The following is a 23,653-nucleotide window of genomic DNA, read 5'->3' on the forward strand; positions in this document are numbered from 1 at the left end:
ACCTCCCGAGTGGCGCAGTGGTCTGCGGCACTGCATCGCAGTGCTAGCTGTGGCCACTAGGAGATCTGGTTTGAATCCAGGCTCTGTCGTAGCCGGCCGCGACTGGGAGACCCATGGGGCGGCAGACAATTGGCCCAGCGTCGTCCAGGGGTAGGGGAGGGAATGGCCGGCAGGGATGTAGCTCAGTTGGTAGAGCATGGCGTTTGCAACGCCAGGGTTGTGGGTTTGATTCCCACGGGGGGCCAGTATTAAAAAATAAAATAATGTATGCACTCACTAACTGTAAATCGCTCTGGATTAGAGCGTCTGCTAAATGAATGTAAATGTAATTAGAGCGTCTGCCAGTAAAATGACCAGACTGTAATGGAACCTCTCTGCTCCCAATGTGGACTGTACTGTTCACCTAACTGACCCCTGGTTTATTATCTCTCTCTCTCTTTCTCTCTCTCTCTCTCTCTCTCTCTCTGTGTCTCTCTCTCTCTCTCTCTGTCTCTCTCTCTCTCTCTATGTCTTCTCTCTCTCTCTCTCTCTCTCTCTCTCTGTCTCTCTCTCTCTCTCTCTATGTCTATCTCTCTCTCTTTGTCCCCTCCAGTCGATGCTGATGAGATTAAGCGTCTGGGAAAGAGGTTTAAGAAACTGGACCTAGATAACTCTGGGTCTCTCAGCGTGGAGGAGTTCATGTCCCTGCCTGAACTCCAGCAGAACCCGCTGGTCCAGAGGGTCATCGACATCTTCGACACCGATGGAAATGGAGAGGTGGACTTCAAGGGTAAGCCAGAGCCAGAGTAGCCCTGTCCCAGATCCGTTTGTGGTTTAGACTAAAATGGCTGAATATTACAGTTTTTCTCGATTGCTAAGACACATTTCTTGAAAGCTGATCTCCTTTTCTCTTAACTGTGAACACAAAACCCAATTTTCAAGCTACATTCACAAAACCTCAGACTCTTCTTGCAAAACCAAACTTTCACCTCAAAACAGTTCAATCTGTGCTCAAAACTGAACTATGTTGTCAAATCGTGCCCCGAGTCAATCAAAATAAAAAACACTACTGAACAGTCACTAAACACTACGTAGAAAAATAGAAAACACAATGCGCAGGACATGAAGCTGGAGAAATAAATGTTTATTGTTCACTGTAGGCTAAATGCATGTTGCAAAACAAAAAAAACTGTGCATTTAGCACTTGTACAAAAAGACAAAACAGAAATCTTGTGCATTTACATGTAGCACTTGTAAAAACAAACAGAAATCTTATGTGTTTGCCACTTGTGTACAGTAAGCCCATGTAAAAATAAAGTACAAAAATATACAAATAAGTGCATTACTCAGCCACAGCATCATGTCTCCGTACTGGGTCAGGCCACAGGACTTCATCCACATCACAGGCCACATTTTGTCTGGCCAGGCAATGGGGGAAAAAAACCCTGGCATGCCGTATCCAGGCTTGGCATGCCTCCACACCTATGTCACCACAGGCAAGTCCCATGGCTTGCAGGGAGATTTACCCTGGTGTAAGGTTGGCGTTCATATACCTTCCACCGCCATGAGGAGAATAATTCCTCAATGGGGTTTAGGAAAGGGGGAGTACGGTGGAAGGCAAAGATTGATAAAACCTTGGTTCTATTGTACCACTCTCTAACCTGGAGGGCTCTGTGAAAAACTCACATTGTCCCAAACAACAACATAGATGGGATGCTCATCCTGCTGCCCTAACAAAGCATCTCGCATGTGATTGAGGAAAATGAGGAGCGGGTGAGTGTTGTAGGGCCCCCAGGTTGGCATGATGGTGGACAACCCCATGATTGCTGATGGCAGCACATAATGTGACATTGCCACCACGCTGCCCAGGAACACCAACAATGGCCCGATGGCCAATCACATTACGGCCTCTCCTTCTCCTTTTGGTGAGATTAAACCCAGCTTCATCCATGTAGATGTATTGATGGGGTCTTTCCATTGCATCCAGTTGAAAAACCCTCTGTAGAAATAGATATAGTTTTGTAAGTGATACGGAAAAAAGTGATTTAGGCCACTACAGTAAATCACTACTTAGAGTAATCAACATTGAATGTGTCTGGATATATGCCAACCTGTACATACTGGAATCTTTGCTCTTTGACTCTGTCTGAGTTGCGATCAAAGGGGCACTCTGTATAGCTGTTTCATGCGCAGTCTGTTGCGCTTGAGGACACGATCAACAGTAGAGAGGCTGACACTGTTGATACCCTCAAAATGTAAATGGTCCTCAATGATCTTCTGCTGAATTTCGCTCAGTTTAATGGCATTGTTCTCACGGACCATATCAACATTTAGGGTCTCTTGGTGTGGGGAGAACATACCTGTCCTCCCACCCCCATGTGGCAGTCTTTCAATTCTACAAAAGAGAACATGGAGTTACAAAAATATATACATGGAATACTAGGCCTACAAACAGTTAGACCAACCCTCCATTACAATACTACAGTACATTGGTACAGTGATGTACTGAAACATATATTTACTTACAGTATACTGTGGTACAGTATATAGTATGTCATACAGTAATTGCTGTCAACATTTACATACTGTACTATAATGTCAAAAAAAGGTAATTACCTGTTCTCTTCTCTAAATCTTCAGATTATGGTGGACACAGTGAATCTACTGATGTTTGGTTGTACCCTTTGTCCAGCCTCCCTCATGCTCATACCATGGACAAGAACATGGTCAATCACAGTAGCTCTGATTTCATCAGATATTACTGTTCTTTGTCTTGAGCTGACCACCTCGACCACCTCGACCTCCTCTCACGCAAACTCTTCCTCTCAGATTTCTATCCATTGTAGGGGCCTCACAAACCAGTGCTCTCTGAACTGGCTTACTGTATATGTTCCCTCACATCATTAGCCACAAGTGTGATCAATTTTGAGTTGTTGTGTTCAAGTGGTGACACCTGTGCTTTAATTGTGTTTGACTTTTGTCACCTGTGCTCACCATTATGCAGCACGGGTGCATCACAATGAAAATGTGTTGGCAAGTTATGTCTAAACAGGTGAAAAGTGCTTATGGTTTTGCCAAAAGAGTGATTGATTCAATCAGTGGGTTCAGGCAACTGAGCATTTGGTTCAGACAATAGGGTTTAGTGTTTTAGCAATTGAGAAAAACTGTATTATATATGTTATATATAATAGGGTGGTCAGAGAGGTGAGCTAGTAACTGGAAAGTCGCCAGTTCGAATCCTGGGTCTGACTGGGAAAATCTGGCGGGAAATGAGCTGCCAACCGTAGGGTTGCTGGTATCAAATCATAGATGTCGTTGACTGCCATTGTGCCCTTGAGCAAGGCACTTAACCACCCATAACAACTGCTCCACGGTGCCCAGTGTGGCAGTCCCCTGCTCCAACATCTCCAACCTGTATATACAGTATATACAGACTTTTTCTACATTTTGTTACGTTACAGCCTTATTCTGAAATGGATTCAATTGTGTTTTTTTCCCCTCATCAATCTACACACAATACCCCATAATGACAAAGCAAAAACTGGTTTTTATACATTTTTGCAAATGTATAAAAAAAAAATACACTGAAATATCACATTTACATAAGTATTCAGACCCTTTACTCAGTACGTTGTTGAAGCACCTTTGGCAGCGATTACAGCCTCAAGTCTTTTTGGGTATGACGCTACAAGCTTGGATTCAAGTCCGGGCTCTGGCTGGACCACTCAAGGACATTCAGAGACTTGTCCCGAAGCCACTCCTGCGTTGTCTTGGCTGTGTGCTTGGGGTCGTTGTCCTGTTGGAAGGTGAACCTTCTCCTGAGTCTGAGGTCCTGAGAGCTCTGGATCAGGTTTTCATCAAGGATCTCTCTGTACTTTGCTCTGTTAATCTTTCCCTCGATCCTGACTAGTCTCTCAGTCCCTGACGCTGAAAAACATCCCCACAGCATGATTCTGCCACCACCATGCTTCACCGTAGGGATGGTGCCAGGTTTCCTCCAGACATGACGCTTGGCATTCAGGCCAAAGAGTTCAATCTTGGTTTCATCAGACCAGAGAATCTTGTTTCTCTTGGTCTGAGAGTCCTTTAGGTGCCTTTTGGCAAACTCGAAGCGGGCTGTGCCTTTTACTGAGTAGTGGCTTCTGTCTGGTCACTCTACCATAAAGGCCTGATTGGTGGAGTGCTGCAGAGATGGTTGTCCTTCTGGAAGGTTCTCCCATCTCCACAGAGGAACTCAGGAGCTCTGTCAGAGTGACCATCAGGTTTTTGGTCACCTCCCTGACCAAGGCCCTTCTCCCCCGATTGCTCAGTTTGGCCAGGCGGCCAGCTCTAGGAAGAGTCTTGGTGATTCGAAACTTCTTCCCATTTAAGAATGATGGAGGCCACTGTGTTCTTGGGGACCTTCAATACTGCAGCGATTTTATGGTACGTTTCCCCAGATCTGTGCCTCGACACAATCCTGTCTCGGAGCTCTACGGACAATTCCTTCGACCTCATGGCTTGGTTTTTGCTCTGACATGCACTGTCAACTGTGGGACCTTATATAGACAGGTGTGTGCCTTTCCAAGTCATGTCCAATCAATTGAATGTACCACAGGTGGACTCCAATCAAGTTGTAGAAACATCTCAAGGATGATCAATGGAAACAGGATGCACCTGAGCTCAATTTCGAGTCTCATAGCAAAGGGTCTGAATACTTATGTAAACAAGGTATCTCTGTTTTTATTTGTAATACATTTGCAAAAATGTCTAAAGACCTGTTTTTGCTTTGTCATTATGGGGTATTGTGTGGGGAAAATAATTTTATCAATTTTAGAATAAGGTTGTAATGTAACAAAATGTGGAAAAAGGGAAGGGGTCTGAATACTTTCCGAATCCACTGTATGTATATCTGTCTTTCAGAGGGGTTGGGATAAAGCAGAAGTGAAAGTTCAGTTGGACCTTGTGTACAATTGATGATTAAAGTGATCGTAATTATTACATTAAATAATCAGGGATCATACATGCTCATGACAAGTCTTACAATGCATTAAAATGATGGCATCATAATGCATTATACCTGTAGGCTTTAAGTTAAATGAATCATATATAGAGCGATTCATTTATGTTCATACCTCCCTCTATTGTATATATGGTGTTCTGTTGTTCTGTTAATTGAACATAGGCTATGCACGCATAATGATATTTTTATATTTATTTGATACATTTATCTAAACCCACAACAATTTATAATGCAATGTTTATGTTTTACTGGTGAAGAAATGGTTGGGTCTAACAATGTCTTTGGATTTAAGCTTTACTTGCTGAAATCAGGGCGGCAGGTAGCTTAGTGGTTAAGAGCGTTGTGCCAGTGACCGAAAGGTCGCTGGTTCTAATCCTCGAGCCGACTAGGTGAAACATCTGTCGGTGCCCTTGAGCAAGGCACTTAACCCTAATTGCTCCTGTAAGTCGCTCTGGATAAGAGTGTCTGCTAAATGACAAAAAAATAAAATAAAAAATAAAAAAATAGTATCAAGACGTGACGCTGGTGTTGGTAAATGGATCTGTTGTCCTCCTCTGAGAACGGCCCGGGGTGGCCTAGACCAGGAGTTTCACACAACATTCATTACATTGCATGATTAACACAGGGTTGGAACTTAGGCCTGGCAGTCTGTCTGCTCTGCCTAACAGTACCTGTCCTGCACAGACAATAGGAACATTTAACACAGGACACTCACAACTAGATCACCTTAGGCCTAGATTCAATCCGGTCCGCGGATAGATCTGCGTGATAGCGTGATTGACGTTTAAAGATAATTTCTGATTGAGCTGACATATGCAGCGTTTACTGTGAATGTGGTCTAAAAGGGGCGATCAGATTGAATTTAGCCCTAAGTATCAATTGCAGTAGTCTGCTGTTGTGTTTACAAAGTGAGATTTTTGATTAAACTTATGAATGCATAAGTAGTGCATTTACATTTGACCACTGCCATCGTGAATTTAAAAAGTCTTGCACAGGCTACATACAGGCAGTCAAATAAAGTCTAACCCTAAACCATCTCTCCATCTCTCCCCCTATCAGAATTCATTGAGGGAGTCTCACAGTTCAGTGTCAAGGGGGACAAGGAGTCAAAGCTTCGGTGTAAGTAGACAAATCTACTGCAAATCCATCTCCACTTCGATCTGTACTACAAAGACAAAACCAAAGCTCTGTGGTTGTTTATTATGTATTTCCACATGTTCCTGCTTCCATCCTCCTCCAGTCACCAAAGTAGAAACAGAATGCCTGATGGCATCAATGATGAGGCTTTCTCCAAAACGCAAGACCTAAAGTCTTTTTTATTTACACACACATTCCTGCATCCTCCCACTCCACCCCTCTCTCCGTCCTCCACCCCTCTCTCCGTCCTCCACCCCTCTCTCCTCCCCTCCACTCCTCTCTCTGTCCTCCACCCCTCTCTCTGTCCTCCACCCCTCTCTCTCCTCCCCTCCACCCCTCTCTCTCCTCCCCTCCACCCCTCTCTCTCCTCCCCTCCAGTCGCCTTCCGGATCTACGACATGGACAAGGATGGCTACATCTCCAACGGGAGCTCTTCCAGGTGCTGAAGATGATGGTTGGGAACAACCTCAGGGACACTCAGCTCCAGGCAGATCGTGGACAAGACCATCATCAACGCAGACAAGGACGGAGATGGCAGGATATCCTTCGAAGAGTTCTGCTTAGTAAGTCTGAGGTCCTGGTGGCCGGGGGCAGGGTTCTGGTTGGCGGATCCTCGGTATCTGAAAGGAAGAAGCAGGGAAGGAGCTTGAGAACATTTTCCAGAATTGTGCAACCCTATTGGTGGGTAACTATAGTTCTGGAGGGCTGCAGTGGTTACTCCTTAGAGATTGCTGCCCCAATGTATATATAGTCATCGAACACTGGTCACTTCAATCATGTTTACATACTGTTTTACCCACTTCATATGTATATACTGTCAAGGCTCATCCTATATAACTACTGCTGGACACACCTTTTCTATTCATAAACTGTCTACATTTACATTTACGTCATTTAGCAGACGCTCTTATCCAGAGCGACTTACAGTTAGTGAGTGCATACATTATTATTATTATTTTTTTCATACTGGCCCCCGTGGGAATCGAACCCACAACCCTGGCGTTTGCAAACGCCATGCTCTACCAACTGAGCTACATCCCTGCCGGCCATTCCCTCCCCTACCCTGGGCCAATTGTGCGCCACCCCATGGGTCTCCCGGTCGCGGCCGGCTACGACAGAGCCTGGATTCGAACCAGGATCACTGCGATGCAGTGCCTTAGACCACTGCGCCACTCGGGAGACTATAAACGCTATTTATATATATTTATGTTCCAAACACTGATATTGCTCGTTGTAATATTTTTTAAACTTTTGGGGATTATGTGTGTATTGTTATTGTATTGCTAGGTATTACTCCGACTGTTGGAGCTAGAAACATAAGCATTTCGCTGCACCTGTGATAACATCTGCAAATCTGTGTAGGCGACCAATAAACTTGTATTTGATTTGCTGGCTTCTCCTGGCCAGCTCTAACACACTAGGGGCTTATTCAGTGAAGTGTAACATTATAAATGCTGTGTATAGAGCATGATTCTAGCCAGTTTCTATCTGAGTGTTCTGTTTTCTGTTTCACTCTCCTGAATGAGCCATATATTACTGGTCCTCTGTAGCTCAGCTGGTAGAGCACGGCGCTTGTAACGCCAGGGTAGTGGGTTCCATCCCCGGGACCACCCATACGTAAAAATGTATGCGCACATGACTGTAAGTCGCTTTGGATAAAACCGTCTGCTAAAATGGCATATTATTATATTTGGCACGTTTCTCTAAAGCCATATGCTAAAATGCTCTGTTCTCGTGTGAGTATTATTTTTGGTTTGAGCTGGTTGGACCATGGTTATAAAATTGGTTTGAGCTGGTTGTTGTGGATGGTTTGTGTGACTTCAATTGAAGAGACTCATTCATTAAAATAGCTGAGAGTTCAGGACAGTGTTACAGACAAGACAAGGGGTTAACAGGATACTGTAGTTATACTAGTATTAAGGGGTTAACAGGATACAGTAGTTATACTAGTATTAAGGGGTTAACAGGATACTGTAGTTATACTAGTATTAAGGGGTTAACAGGATACTGTAGTTATACTAGTATTAAGGGGTTAACAGGATACTGTAGTTATACTAGTATTAAAGGGGTTAACAGGATACTGTAGTTATACTAGTATTAAGGGTTAACAGGATACAGTAGTTATACTAGTATTAAGGGTTAACAGGATACTGTAGTTATACTAGTATTAAAGGGGTTAACAGGATACTGTAGTTATACTAGTATTAAGGGGTTAACAGGATACAGTAGTTATACTAGTATTAAGGGTTAAGCACAGGATACAGTAGTTATACTAGTATTAAGGGGTTAACAGGATACAGTAGTTATACTAGTATTAAGGGGTTAACAGGATACTGTAGTTATACTAGTATTAAGGTTCAACAGTATACTGTAGTTATACTAGTATTAAGGGGTTAACAGGATACTGTAGTTATACTAGTATTAAAGGGGTTAACAGGATACTGTAGTTATACTAGTATTAAGGGGGTTAACAGGATACTGTAGTTATACTAGTATTAAGGGTTAACAGGATACAGTAGTTATACTAGTATTAAGGGGTTAACAGGATACTGTAGTTATACTAGTATTAAGGGGTTAACAGGATACAGTAGTTATACTAGTATTAAGGGGTTAACAGGATACAGTAGTTATACTAGTATTAAGGGATTAACAGGATACAGTAGTTATACTAGTATTAAGGGGTTAACAGGATACTGTAGTTATACTAGTATTAAGGGGTTAACAGGATACAGTAGTTATACTAGTATTAAGGGGTTAACAGGATACTGTAGTTATACTAGTATTAAGGGGTTAACAGGATACTGTAGTTATGCTAGTATTAAGGGGTTAACAGGATACAGTAGTTATACTAGTATTAAGGGGTTAACAGGATACTGTAGTTATACTAGTATTAAGGGGTTAACAGGATACTGTAGTTATACTAGTATTAAGTGGTTAACAGGATACAGTAGTTATACTAGTATTAAGGGGTTAACAGGATACAGTAGTTATACTAGTATTAAGGGGTTAACAGGATACTGTAGTTATACTAGTATTAAGGGGTTAACAGGATACTGTAGTTATACTAGTATTAAGGAGTTAACAGGATACTGTAGTTATACTAGTATTAAGGGGTTAACAGGATACAGTAGTTATACTAGTATTAAAGGGGTTAACAGGATACTGTAGTTATGCTAGTATTAGGGGTTAACAGGATACTGTAGTTATACTAGTATTAAGGGGTTAACAGGATACAGTAGTTATACTAGTATTAAGGGGTTAACAGGATACTGTAGTTATACTAGTATTAAGGGGTTAACAGGATACAGTAGTTATACTAGTATTAAGGGGTTAACAGGATACAGTAGTTATACTAGTATTAAGGGGTTAACAGGATACTGTAGTTATACTAGTATTAAGGGGTTAACAGGATACAGTAGTTATACTAGTATTATGGGGTTAACAGGATACTGTAGTTATACTAGTATTAAGGGGTTAACAGGATACTGTAGTTATACTAGTATTAAAGGGGTTAACAGGATACCGTAGTTATACTAGTATTAAGGGGTTAACAGGATACTGTAGTTATACTAGTATTAAGGGGTTAACAGGATACAGTAGTTATACTAGTATTAAGGGTTAACAGGATACAGTAGTTATACTAGTATTAAGGGGGTTAACAGGATACTGTAGTTATACTAGTATTAAAGGGGTTAACAGGATACTGTAGTTATACTAGTATTAAAGGTTAACAGGATACAGTAGTTATACTAGTATTAAAGGGTTAACAGGATACAGTAGTTATACTAGTATTAAAGGGGTTAACAGGATACTGTAGTTATACTAGTATTAAGGGGTTAACAGGATACTGTAGTTATACTAGTATTAAGGGGTTAAGCACAGGATACTGTAGTTATGCTGGTATTAAGGGGTTAACAGGATACAGTAGTTATACTAGTATTAAAGGGGTTAACAGGATACAGTAGTTATACTAGTATTAAAGGGTTAACAGGATACTGTAGTTATAGTAGTATTAAGGGGTTAACAGGATACAGTAGTTATACTAGTATTAAAGGGGTTACACAGGATACAGTAGTTATACTAGTATTAAGGGGTTAACAGGATACTGTAGTTATACTAGTATTAAGGGGTTAACAGGATACAGTAGTTATACTAGTATTAAGGGGTTAACAGGATACAGTAGTTATACTAGTATTAAGGGTTAACAGGATACTGTAGTTATACTAGTATTAAGGGGTTAACAGGATACTGTAGTTATACTAGTATTAAGGGGTTAACAGGATACTGTAGTTATACTAGTATTAAAGGGGTTAACAGGATACAGTAGTTATACTAGTATTAAGGGTTAACAGGATACAGTAGTTATACTAGTATTAAGGGTTAACAGGATACAGTAGTTATACTAGTATTAAGGTATAACAGGATACAGTAGTTATACTAGTATTAAGGGTTAAACAGGATACAGTAGTTATACTAGTATTAAGGGGTTAACAGGATACAGTAGTTATACTAGTATTAAGGGTTAACAGGATACAGTAGTTATACTAGTATTAAGGGGTTAACAGGATACTGTAGTTATACTAGTATTAAGGGGTTAACAGGATACTGTAGTTATACTAGTATTAAGGGGTTAACAGGATACTGTAGTTATACTAGTATTAAAGGGTTAACAGGATACTGTAGTTATGCTGGTATTAAGGTTAACAGGATACAGTAGTTATACTAGTATTAGGGGTTAACAGGATACAGTAGTTATACTAGTATTAGAGTTAACAGGATACTGTAGTTATACTAGTATTAAGGGGTTAACAGGATACTGTAGTTATGCTGGTATTAAGGGGGTTAACAGGATACAGTAGTTATACTAGTATTAAGGGGTTAACAGGATACAGTAGTTATACTAGTATTAAGGGGTTAACAGGATACTGTAGTTATAGTAGTATTAAAGGGGTTAACAGGATACAGTAGTTATACTAGTATTAAGGGGTTAACAGGATACAGTAGTTATACTAGTATTAAGGGGTTAACAGGATACTGTAGTTATACTAGTATTAAGGGTTAACAGGATACAGTAGTTATACTAGTATTAAGGTTAACAGGATACAGTAGTTATACTAGTATTAAGGGGTTAACAGGATACTGTAGTTATACTAGTATTAAAGGGTTAACAGGATACTGTAGTTATACTAGTATTAAGGGGTTAACAGGATACTGTAGTTATACTAGTATTAAGGGGTTAACAGGATACAGTAGTTATACTAGTATTAAGGGGTTAACAGGATACAGTAGTTATACTAGTATTAGGGGTTAACAGGATACAGTAGTTATACTAGTATTAAGGGGTTAACAGGATACAGTAGTTATACTAGTATTAAGGGGTTAACAGGATACAGTAGTTATACTAGTATTAAGGGGTTAACAGGATACAGTAGTTATACTAGTATTAAGGGGTTAACAGGATACAGTAGTTATACTAGTATTAAGGGGTTAACAGGATACTGTAGTTATACTAGTATTAAGGGGTTAACAGGATACTGTAGTTATACTAGTATTAAGGGGTTAACAGGATACAGTACTTATACTAGTATTAAGGGGTTAACAGGATACTGTAGTTATACTAGTATTAAGGGGTTAACAGGATACAGTAGTTATACTAGTATTAAGGGGTTAACATGATACAGTAGTTATACTAGTATTAAGGGGTTAACAAGATACAGTAGTTATACTAGTATTAAGGGGTTAACAGGATACAGTAGTTATACTAGTATTAAGGGGTTAACAGGATACAGTAGTTATACTAGTATTAAGGGTTAACAGGATACTGTAGTTATGCTAGTATTAAAAGGGTTAACAGGATACTGTAGTTATGCTAGTATTAAGGGGTTAACAGGATACTGTAGTTATACTAGTATTAAGGGTTAACAGGATACTGTAGTTATACTAGTATTAAGGGGTTAACAGGATGCAGTAGTTATACTAGTATTAAGGGGTTAACAGGATACTGTAGTTATACTAGTATTAAAGGGTTAACAGGATACAGTAGTTATACTAGTATTAAGGGGTTAACAGGATACTGTAGTTATAGTAGTATTATAAGGGGGTTAACAGGATACAGTAGTTATACTAGTATTAAGGGGTTAACAGGATACTGTAGTTATTCTAGTATTAAGGGGTTAACAGGATACAGTAGTTATACTAGTATTAAGGGGTTAACAGGATAGTGTAGTTATACTAGTATTAAGGGGTTAACAGGATACTGTAGTTATACTAGTATTAAGGGGTTAACAGGATACAGTAGTTATACTAGTATTAAGGGGTTAACAGGATACAGTAGTTATACTAGTATTAAGGGGTTAACAGGATACTGTAGTTATACTAGTATTAAGGGGTTAACAGGATACTGTAGTTATACTAGTATTAAAGGGTTAACAGGATACAGTAGTTATACTAGTATTAAGGGTTAACAGGATACTGTAGTTATACTAGTATTAAGGGGTTAACAGGATACAGTAGTTATACTAGTATTAAGGGGTTAACAGGATACAGTAGTTATACTAGTATTAAGGGGTTAACAGGATACAGTAGTTATAATAGTATTAAGGGTTAACAGGATACTGTAGTTATACTAGTATTAAGGGTTAACAGGATACTGTAGTTATACTAGTATTAAGGGGTTAACAGGATACAGTAGTTATACTAGTATTAAGGGGTTAACAGGATACAGTAGTTATACTAGTATTAAGGGTTAACAGGATACAGTAGTTATACTAGTATTAAGGGGTTAACAGGATACAGTAGTTATACTAGTATTAAGGGGTTAACGGATACTGTAGTTATACTAGTATTAAAGGGGTAAACAGGATACTGTAGTTATACTAGTATTAAGGGGTTAACAGGATACAGTACTTATACTAGTATTAAGGGGTTAACAGGATACTGTAGTTATACTAGTATTAAGGGGTTAACAGGATACAGTAGTTATACTAGTATTAAGGGGTTAACAGGATACAGTAGTTATACTAGTATTAAGGGTTAACAGGATACAGTAGTTATACTAGTATTAAGGGGTTAACAGGATACAGTAGTTATACTAGTATTAAGGGGTTAACAGGATACAGTAGTTATACTAGTATTAAGGGGTTAACAGGATACTGTAGTTATGCTAGTATTAAGGGGTTAACAGGATACTGTAGTTATGCTAGTATTAAGGGGTTAACAGGATACTGTAGTTATACTAGTATTAAGGGTACACAGGATACTGTAGTTATACTAGTATTAAGGGGTTAACAGGATACAGTAGTTATACTAGTATTAAGGGGTTAACAGGATACTGTAGTTATACTAGTATTAAGGGGTTAACAGGATACAGTAGTTATACTAGTATTAAGGGGTTAACAGGATACTGTAGTTATAGTAGTATTAAGGGGTTAACAGGATACAGTAGAGTTATACTAGTATTAAAGGGGTTAACAGGATACTGTAGTTATTCTAGTATTAAGGGTTAACAGGATACAGTAGTTATACTAGTATTAAGGGGTTAACAGGATAGTGTAGTTATACTAGTATTAGGGGTTAACAGGATACTGTAGTTATACTAGTATTAAGGGGTTAACAGGATACAGTAGTTATACTAGTATTAAAGGGGTTAACAGGATACAGTAGTTATACTAGTATTAAGGGGTTAACAGGATACTGTAGTTATACTAGTATTAAAGGGGTTAACAGGATACTGTAGTTATACTAGTATTAAGGGGTTAACAGGATACAGTAGTTATACTAGTATTAAGGGGGTTAACAGGATACTGTAGTTATACTAGTATTAAGGGTTAACAGGATACAGTAGTTATACTAGTATTAAGGGTTAACAGGATACAGTAGTTATACTAGTATTAAGGGGTTAACAGGATACAGTAGTTATAATAGTATTAAGGGGTTAACAGGATACTGTAGTTATACTAGTATTAAGGGGTTAACAGGATACTGTAGTTATACTAGTATTAAAGGGGTTAACAGGATACTGTAGTTATACTAGTATTAAGGGTTAACAGGATACAGTAGTTATACTAGTATTAAGGGGTTAACAGGATACAGTAGTTATACTAGTATTAAGGGGTTAACAGGATACTGTAGTTATACTAGTATTAAGGGGTTAACAGGATACTGTAGTTATACTAGTATTAAGGGGTTAACAGGATACAGTAGTTATACTAGTATTAAGGGGTTAACAGGATACAGTAGTTATACTAGTATTAAGGGGTTAACAGGATACAGTAGTTATACTAGTATTAAGGGGTTAACAGGATACAGTAGTTATACTAGTATTAAGGGGTTAACAGGATACTGTAGTTATACTAGTATTAAAGGGGTTAACAGGATACTGTAGTTATACTAGTATTAAGGGGTTAACAGGATACAGTAGTTATACTAGTATTAAGGGGTTAACAGGATACAGTAGTTATACTAGTATTAAGGGGTTAACAGGATACTGTAGTTATACTAGTATTAAGGGGTTAACAGGATACTGTAGTTATACTAGTATTAAGGGGTTAACAGGATACTGTAGTTATGCTGGTATTAAGGGGTTAACAGGATACAGTAGTTATACTAGTATTAAGGGGTTAACAGGATACAGTAGTTATACTAGTATTAAGGGGTTAACAGGATACTGTAGTTATAGTAGTATTAAGGGGTTAACAGGATACAGTAGTTATACTAGTATTAAGGGGTTAACAGGATACAGTAGTTATACTAGTATTAAGGGGTTAACAGGATACTGTAGTTATACTAGTATTAAGGGGTTAACAGGATACAGTAGTTATACTAGTATTAAGGGGTTAACAGGATACAGTAGTTATACTAGTATTAAGGGGTTAACAGGATACTGTAGTTATACTAGTATTAAGGGGTTAACAGGATACTGTAGTTATACTAGTATTAAGGGGTTAACAGGATACTGTAGTTATACTAGTATTAAGGGGTTAACAGGATACAGTAGTTATACTAGTATTAAGGGGTTAACAGGATACAGTAGTTATACTAGTATTAAGGGGTTAACAGGATACAGTAGTTATACTAGTATTAAGGGGTTAACAGGATACAGTAGTTATACTAGTATTAAGGGGTTAACAGGATACAGTAGTTATACTAGTATTAAGGGGTTAACAGGATACAGTAGTTATACTAGTATTAAGGGGTTAACAGGATACAGTAGTTATACTAGTATTAAGGGGTTAACAGGATACTGTAGTTATACTAGTATTAAGGGGTTAACAGGATACTGTAGTTATACTAGTATTAAGGGGTTAACAGGATACAGTACTTATACTAGTATTAAGGGGTTAACAGGATACTGTAGTTATACTAGTATTAGGGGTTAACAGGATACAGTAGTTATACTAGTATTAAGGGTTAACAGGATACAGTAGTTATACTAGTATTAAGGGTTAACAGGATACAGTAGTTATACTAGTATTAAGGGGTTAACAGGATACAGTAGTTATACTAGTATTAAGGGGTTAACAGGATACAGTAGTTATACTAGTATTAAGGGGTTAACAGGATACTGTAGTTATGCTAGTATTAAGGGGTTAACAGGATACTGTAGTTATGCTAGTATTAAGGGGTTAACAGGATACTGTAGTTATACTAGTATTAAGGGGTTAACAGGATACTGTAGTTATACTAGTATTAAAGGGGTTAACAGGATACAGTAGTTATACTAGTATTAAGGGTTAACAGGATACTGTAGTTATACTAGTATTAAGGGGTTAACAGGATACAGTAGTTATACTAGTATTAAGGTTAACAGGATACTGTAGTTATAGTAGTATTAAGGGGTTAACAGGATACAGTAGTTATACTAGTATTAAGGGTTAACAGGATACTGTAGTTATTCTAGTATTAAGGGGTTAACAGGATACAGTAGTTATACTAGTATTATAAGAACAGGATAGTGTAGTTATACTAGTATTATAGGGTTAACAGGATACTGTAGTTATACTAGTATTAAGGGGTTAACAGGATACAGTAGTTATACTAGTATTAAGGGGGTTAACAGGATACAGTAGTTATACTAGTATTAAAGGGTTAACAGGATACTGTAGTTATACTAGTATTAAAGGGGTTAACAGGATACTGTAGTTATACTAGTATTAAGGGGTTAACAGGATACAGTAGTTATACTAGTATTAAGGGGTTAACAGGATACTGTAGTTATACTAGTATTAAAGGGGTTAACAGGATACAGTAGTTATACTAGTATTAAGGGGTTAACAGGATACAGTAGTTATACTAGTATTAAGGGGTTAACAGGATACAGTAGTTATAATAGTATTAAGGGGTTAACAGGATACTGTAGTTATACTAGTATTAAGGGGTTAACAGGATACTGTAGTTATACTAGTATTAAGGGGTTAACAGGATACAGTAGTTATACTAGTATTAAGGGGTTAACAGGATACAGTAGTTATACTAGTATTAAGGGGTTAACAGGATACAGTAGTTATACTAGTATTAAGGGTTAACAGGATACAGTAGTTATACTAGTATTAAGGGGTTAACAGGATACTGTAGTTATACTAGTATTAAAGGGGTTAACAGGATACTGTAGTTATACTAGTATTAAGGGGTTAACAGGATACAGTAGTTATACTAGTATTAAGGGGTTAACAGGATACTGTAGTTATACTAGTATTAAGGGGTTAACAGGATACAGTAGTTATACTAGTATTAAGGGGTTAACAGGGATACAGTAGTTATACTAGTATTAAGGGGTTAACAGGATACAGTAGTTATACTAGTATTAAAGGGGTTAACAGGATACAGTAGTTATACTAGTATTAAGGGGTTAACAGGATACAGTAGTTATACTAGTATTAAGGGGTTAACAGGATACTGTAGTTATGCTAGTATTAAGGGGTTAACAGGATACTGTAGTTATGCTAGTATTAAGGGGTTAACAGGATACTGTAGTTATACTAGTATTAAGGGGTTAACAGGATACTGTAGTTATACTAGTATTAAGGGGTTAACAGGATACAGTAGTTATACTAGTATTAAGGGGTTAACAGGATACTGTAGTTATACTAGTATTAAGGGGTTAACAGGATACAGTAGTTATACTAGTATTAAGGGGTTAACAGGATACTGTAGTTATAGTAGTATTAAGGGGTTAACAGGATACAGTAGTTATACTAGTATTAAGGGGTTAACAGGATACTGTAGTTATTCTAGTATTAAGGGGTTAACAGGATACAGTAGTTATACTAGTATTAAGGGGTTAACAGGATAGTGTAGTTATACTAGTATTAAGGGGTTAACAGGATACTGTAGTTATACTAGTATTAAGGGGTTAACAGGATACAGTAGTTATACTAGTATTAAGGGGTTAACAGGATACAGTAGTTATACTAGTATTAAGGGTTAACAGGATACTGTAGTTATACTAGTATTAAGGGGTTAACAGGATACTGTAGTTATACTAGTATTAAAGGGTTAACAGGATACAGTAGTTATACTAGTATTAAAGGGGTTAACAGGATACTGTAGTTATACTAGTATTAAGGGGTTAACAGGATACAGTAGTTATACTAGTATTATGAGGTAACAGGATACAGTAGTTATACTAGTATTAAGGGGTTAACAGGATACAGTAGTTATAATAGTATTAAGGGGTTAACAGGATACTGTAGTTATACTAGTATTAAGGGTTAACAGGATACTGTAGTTATACTAGTATTAAGGGGTTAACAGGATACTGTAGTTATACTAGTATTAAGGGGTTAACAGGATACAGTAGTTATACTAGTATTAAGGGGTTAACAGGATACAGTAGTTATACTAGTATTAAGGGGTTAACAGGATACTGTAGTTATACTAGTATTAAGGGGTTAACAGGATACTGTAGTTATACTAGTATTAAGGGGTTAACAGGATACAGTAGTTATACTAGTATTAAGGGGTTAACAGGATACAGTAGTTATACTAGTATTAAGGGGTTAACAGGATACAGTAGTTATACTAGTATTAAGGGTTAACAGGATACAGTAGTTATACTAGTATTAAGGGGTTAACAGGATACTGTAGTTATACTAGTATTAAAGGGGTTAACAGGATACTGTAGTTATACTAGTATTAAGGGGTTAACAGGATACAGTAGTTATACTAGTATTAAGGGGTTAACAGGATACAGTAGTTATACTAGTATTAAGGGGTTAACAGGATACTGTAGTTATACTAGTATTAAGGGGGTAACAGGATACAGTAGTTATACTAGTATTGGAATTAGAATTGGAATTACAATTGGAATTGGAATTATAATTATTATTCTAGTTCTAATTCCAATTCTATCTGTATGGTTCTGATCCTCCTCTCTTCTCCTAGGTGGTGGGTGGTCTTGACATACACAAAAAGATGGTGGTGGACGTGTGAGCCCGTCCCTGCTGCTCTCCCGCCCTCGCTTTCTTCTCCGTCTGTCTCTGAAGATCTGCTCCAGACATCTGACAAACGCTCTCTGTGTATTTCAATGGAAGTATTCTCTCTCTCCTTGAAGCCACTTTTTTTTTTTTTTGAGAAACCACGAGCCTCATGAAGCCAACTTTTTAAGTGTTATTGAATTCCGATCCTCTCAATAACCCAAAAGAAGGACAGCTATTCTCGTTTGTAAGAGCATCCCAGTTCAATGGAGGAGGGAGGGTGTGAGAAAGGTTGCCTTGTTTAGATTTACTTCATTGTCATTTTCTTTCTTTGTTATTTTTTAAAATATTTATTTTCGTTCAGGTCTCTTTTTAAAAAAAATACACAAATGGACATGTATATGTATATCTATATGTATATCTATATGTATATCTATAATGGCTCCCTCATGGTGAAATGTGTAGTTAGTTGAGGCGTTACGTAAATAATATACTTGATTTCAGTTACAATTCAAAAAGCAGGGTGTTAAGTGCCAACCAGGACATATCCAGAAGCCAGATCATATTGTTATGATTAACTATCCGTCGTCGCTGTCCGTTATGGATGACTAGTCGGTGATGCGTCAGTCGCTGTCCGTTATGGATGACTAGTCGGTGATGCGTCAAAACGCTGTCCGTTATGGAGGACTAGTCGGTGATGTGTCAAAACGCTCGCTACATGGTCACTAGATGGTTAGATGCACATTTTATTTTTTTCACAAATAAACAGCAATTTTTTTTTGTTCCATTTCACGCTTGAGCAAGTTGGATTAGATCAGTTAAGCTTCCGATCACATGAAACACACAATTACTGTTGTTGTAACATGAGTGATAGAATGTTTTATTTATAGATGTTTATATTGTTGGAGATTATTATTCTGTTTCCTGTCAACGTTCTGAAAGTAGAGATAGATGCCAAGAAAGTGATTTGTCGTTTACTTACTTTAATGACCTGTTTTTACGTTGAACAGTCTGCATCGGTCCACATGACAATCCCCCACAATGCAAAGTAAATGGGCGGCAGGTAGCCTGGCATTTAGAGGTTAGCCAGTTTGAATCCCGGGTCTGATGGGAAAAATCGGGTGGGAAGTGAGCTGGCAACGGGAGGGTTGCTGGTATCAAATCCTAGATGCCATTGCCTGCCATTGTGCCCTTGAGCAAGGCACTTAACCCCCCCCCCCACAACAACTGCTCCACAGGCTCGGTGGTATGGCAGCCCCCTGCTCCGACCTGTATGTGTGTCTTTCGGAGGGTTTTGGAATAGTCACATGTCAGTTGCACCTTGTGGACAACTGAATGAATAAAGTGACCTTCTAGAGCGCATCACTCAAGTTGAAGAATCTCTCTTCAAATCATGGAGAGCATCTATGTATTTGTATTGCATTTCATTTTGAACTGAAGTGTGGAGGAATATCCTGACCCTAAGACATCGAGATGAGAAATTGTTGACAAAGATTGTGAATGTCAGTGTGTTATTGAGACAATATGTAAGGGATAATCAGCTTGGGGCTCTATGCGTTCTCTGGAAAAGAATGAACGACGTGGAAGGTGCGTTCCACCCAGACCCGTCGCCAGACCTCAGTCTTAAGGGGGGCATATGAAATGCAAGGGAGGGCAGGGCACAATTATTATTAGCCTACAGTACGTATATTTAATAATAAATTCCCTCAAGTGGGGGCGGGCCCGGCCCCCTATGGCCCGCCCATAGCGACGGGTGTGGTTCCACGTCACGCTAGTGGAGTGAAACGAACCTTCCACGGAGTTGCATTATTTTCCAGAGAACGCAGAGAGTCCTGAGTTGATTATCCCTTTTATACCACGGCTATAATTTAACACATTTGCCGCTAGAAATGTGTTCATTTGCAAAATAGCTACAAAGTTGCCGTGGTAACCAAACTGACTTGCTAGTTTAGCTAACCAAACCATCAGTGCTAGGTTACTATTATGAAAATCTAATTCAACAATGCCAATGTTTTCAATTAGACTTTTGTTTTTCAAAAGCAGCTCAAATATAGAACATGTAAGAATGAACTATAGTCATTGAATTCTACCGTGCAAATACACCGCATGTTATATTGAAATAATGCACGCTCTAGAATGCCCTTCAAGCCAATCAGAAACAAGTATCCAACAATGCCATGGTATAAATACCGTTATGGCATCTTATTGAGACTCAGCTGTGGGCAGCATTGTTAGTTTTGTAACCAATATACACTCACTCAGTGGACACCTTCCTAACATTGAGTGGCACCCCCTTTTGCCCTCAGAACAGCCTCAACTCGTCTGGGCATGGACTTTACAAGCTGTCAAAAGCGTTCAAGAGGGATGCTGGCCCATGTTGACTCCATTGCTTCCAAAAGTTGTGTCAAGTTGGCTGGATGTCCTTTGGGTGGTGGACCATTCTTGATACACACAGGAAACTGTTGAGCGTGGAAAAACCCAGCAGCGTTGCAGTTCTTGACACCAACCGGTGCGCCTGGCACCTACTACCGTACCTCGTTCAAAGGCACCAAAATCTTTTTTCTTGCCCATTCACCCTCTGAATGGCACACGTACACAATTGTCTCAAAGCTTAAAAATCCTTCTTTAACCTCCCCTTCATCTACACTGATTGAAGTAGATTTAATATGTGACTTCGATAAGGGATCATAGCTTTCACCTGGTCAGTCTATGTCATGGATAGAGCAGGTGTTCCTAATGTTTTGTACACTCCGTGTATACTAGATTAGGTCAGTGTTTGCTTAAATAAAGAGAGGCTGCAGCAGCTAGATGTCAAAGCCCTCCTGAATAGTGATGTTACAGTACAGGGTTCCTTCTACTGCGACAACAGAATGACTCAACCTGTTGGCATAATCCATGGGATAGTGAGTCTTCTTCCAACACTTTTTCTATCACAACCGCCTCATCGTTCAAAAGCAGGGAGATTGACACGAGCGTTACCAAACTACTGTATTTAAGAGGAAATGGGCATCCCTGGAATTTATTTTTTAACAAAATGGTGTCGGGTGGGCTTTGAGTGAGCCAAACAGCTGGTTTGGACACCAGTGATTCTAGTGAGAAACATTGAGTTGGAGAGTCGTCGTGTGTATCAAAAATGGCACCCTATTCCCTATGTAGTGCACTACTTTTTGACCAGGGCTCATAGGGATCTGGTCAAAAGTAGTGCACTATGTAGGGAATAGGGGGCCATTTGGGATGCACGCCGTATCCCTTCATAGAGCGCTGTACAAACGGTTTGCTTGGGCCTCCCCTACGGTTGCATGATTTTGGTTGTGCATGTAGATGAACTATTTAAATAATCCTCCTGTTAACACATGAATGGTGATGTTAGTAATTATGATATGTAATCATCTACTGGGATACAATATGGATGTTGCCAAACTTTGGTAAAATGTACACATTATGAGCAGTAATCCAAAAACAAAACTGAACTACGTGTTCACTTGTTAGTATTTTCCTCCCAGATCAGCAAGATGATGATGCTTATTTTCCAGTAAAAGGTATGTTCCTGTGTTAACTGCTACACATGGTACTCAGCATTCACGGGGAGATTTGATGTGTTGGTTTTGTATATATACGTATTTATTAAATGCAGTTCCAGCTTTCTATTCTGTTGTTTGTATAATTCAGACTGCTCTTTAGTTAACTGCTACGTTTTCTATTTTTCTTTGAAGGGTTCTTTTTAGTATGTGGAAACTGAAAATGGTTAAGTTTGAAAGTTATTTTCCCCCTTTCTCTGCATGCTGCATCTGATGCTGTGGGACTGTTGGAAACGTGATACTGTACGGAAAAAAAACAAATAAATACACTTTGAAACATTGTAAGTATGGGCTTGGTGTGATCCACTTTGCTTCCCTGGTGTGTGGTGGGGGTTTCTGTTTCCCTGGTGTGTGGTGGGGTTTCTGTTTCCCTGGTGTGTGGTGGGGGTTCTGTTTCCCTGGTGTGTGGTGGGGGTTTCTGTTTCCCTGGTGTGTGGTGGGGTTTCTGTTTCCCTGGTGTGTAGTGGGGGTTTCTGTTTCCCTGGTGTGTGGTGGGGGTTTCTGTTTCCCTGGTGTGTAGTGGGGGTTTCTGTTTCCCTGGTGTGTAGTGGGGGTTTCTGGGACAAGATGGCAGACGCTACACAGTCTCATAAAAAGATAACAGTTTCACATTACAGTTTTCGCATATTTATTGACATTAACCCATATTTGCACGTTGACATATGTGTGAGTATTAATCGTTGGCCACCAAAAATATTTAGATAGGTTTCAGATCAAAAGTATCATAATTAGTTATGATTTTATTTCAGTCAAAGAACTAAAAACTCATAGGACAATTGGGAAAGAGGCCAATCATTAGCAGGGAAAGGCCTGGCTGATGTGTAAGGCAGGTAGGTCACTCCCCAGATTCAATAACAAAGGTCCCAGAAGAGGTCAGGCAAGGGCCCATATTCAAAAGGAGTCTCAGAGAGGAGGAGGGCTGATCTAGGACCAGGCCCACCCGTTCCAAATTACCTTATTCATGATGTTCTAAAAAAAGGCAAAACCAATCCTAGATCAGATCCTACCGAGACTCTCGGTGAATACCTGCCTTCCATCAGACGATGAGAAGGTAAATCCATATGTGACTTTAGAATCTCTCTGCTGCACCAAATTTGAGAGAATTAAGCTTTTTTGTGCCTATGGAAAATTTCGGGGGATCTTTTATTTCAGTTCATGAAACATGGGACCAACACTTTATAATAAAAAATAATATGCCATTTAGCAGACGCTTTTATCCAAAGCGACTTACAGTCATGCGTGCATAAATTTTTTGTTGTTGTGTATGGGTGGTCCCGGGGATCGAACCCACTACCTTGGCGTTACAAGCGCCGTGCTCTACCAGCTGAGCTACAGAGGACCATACATGTGGCGTTTATATTTTCGTTCAGTATATACTGTATATAATAAATGCCATTTAGCAGACGCTTTTATCCAAAGCGACTTACAGTCATGTGTGCATACATTTTTACGTATGAGTGGCCCCGGGACTCGAACCCACTACCCAGGCGTTGCAAGCACCATGCTCTACCAACTAAACATTGTTAGTGGCATTTCCTATAACA

The 23,653-nt window shown here is 38.9% G+C and overlaps 1 pseudogene; it reads left to right on the forward strand.

Annotated features, from left to right (window-relative positions):
• Nucleotides 1-592: 592 nt before the first annotated feature.
• On the forward strand, nt 593-20,206 carry LOC121547763 (annotated as a pseudogene).
• Nucleotides 20,207-23,653: the final 3,447 nt, after the last annotated feature.

The sequence above is a fragment of the Coregonus clupeaformis genome, unplaced genomic scaffold, assembly GCF_020615455.1.
Source record: "Coregonus clupeaformis isolate EN_2021a unplaced genomic scaffold, ASM2061545v1 scaf2417, whole genome shotgun sequence".
Taxonomy (NCBI): domain Eukaryota; kingdom Metazoa; phylum Chordata; class Actinopteri; order Salmoniformes; family Salmonidae; genus Coregonus; species Coregonus clupeaformis.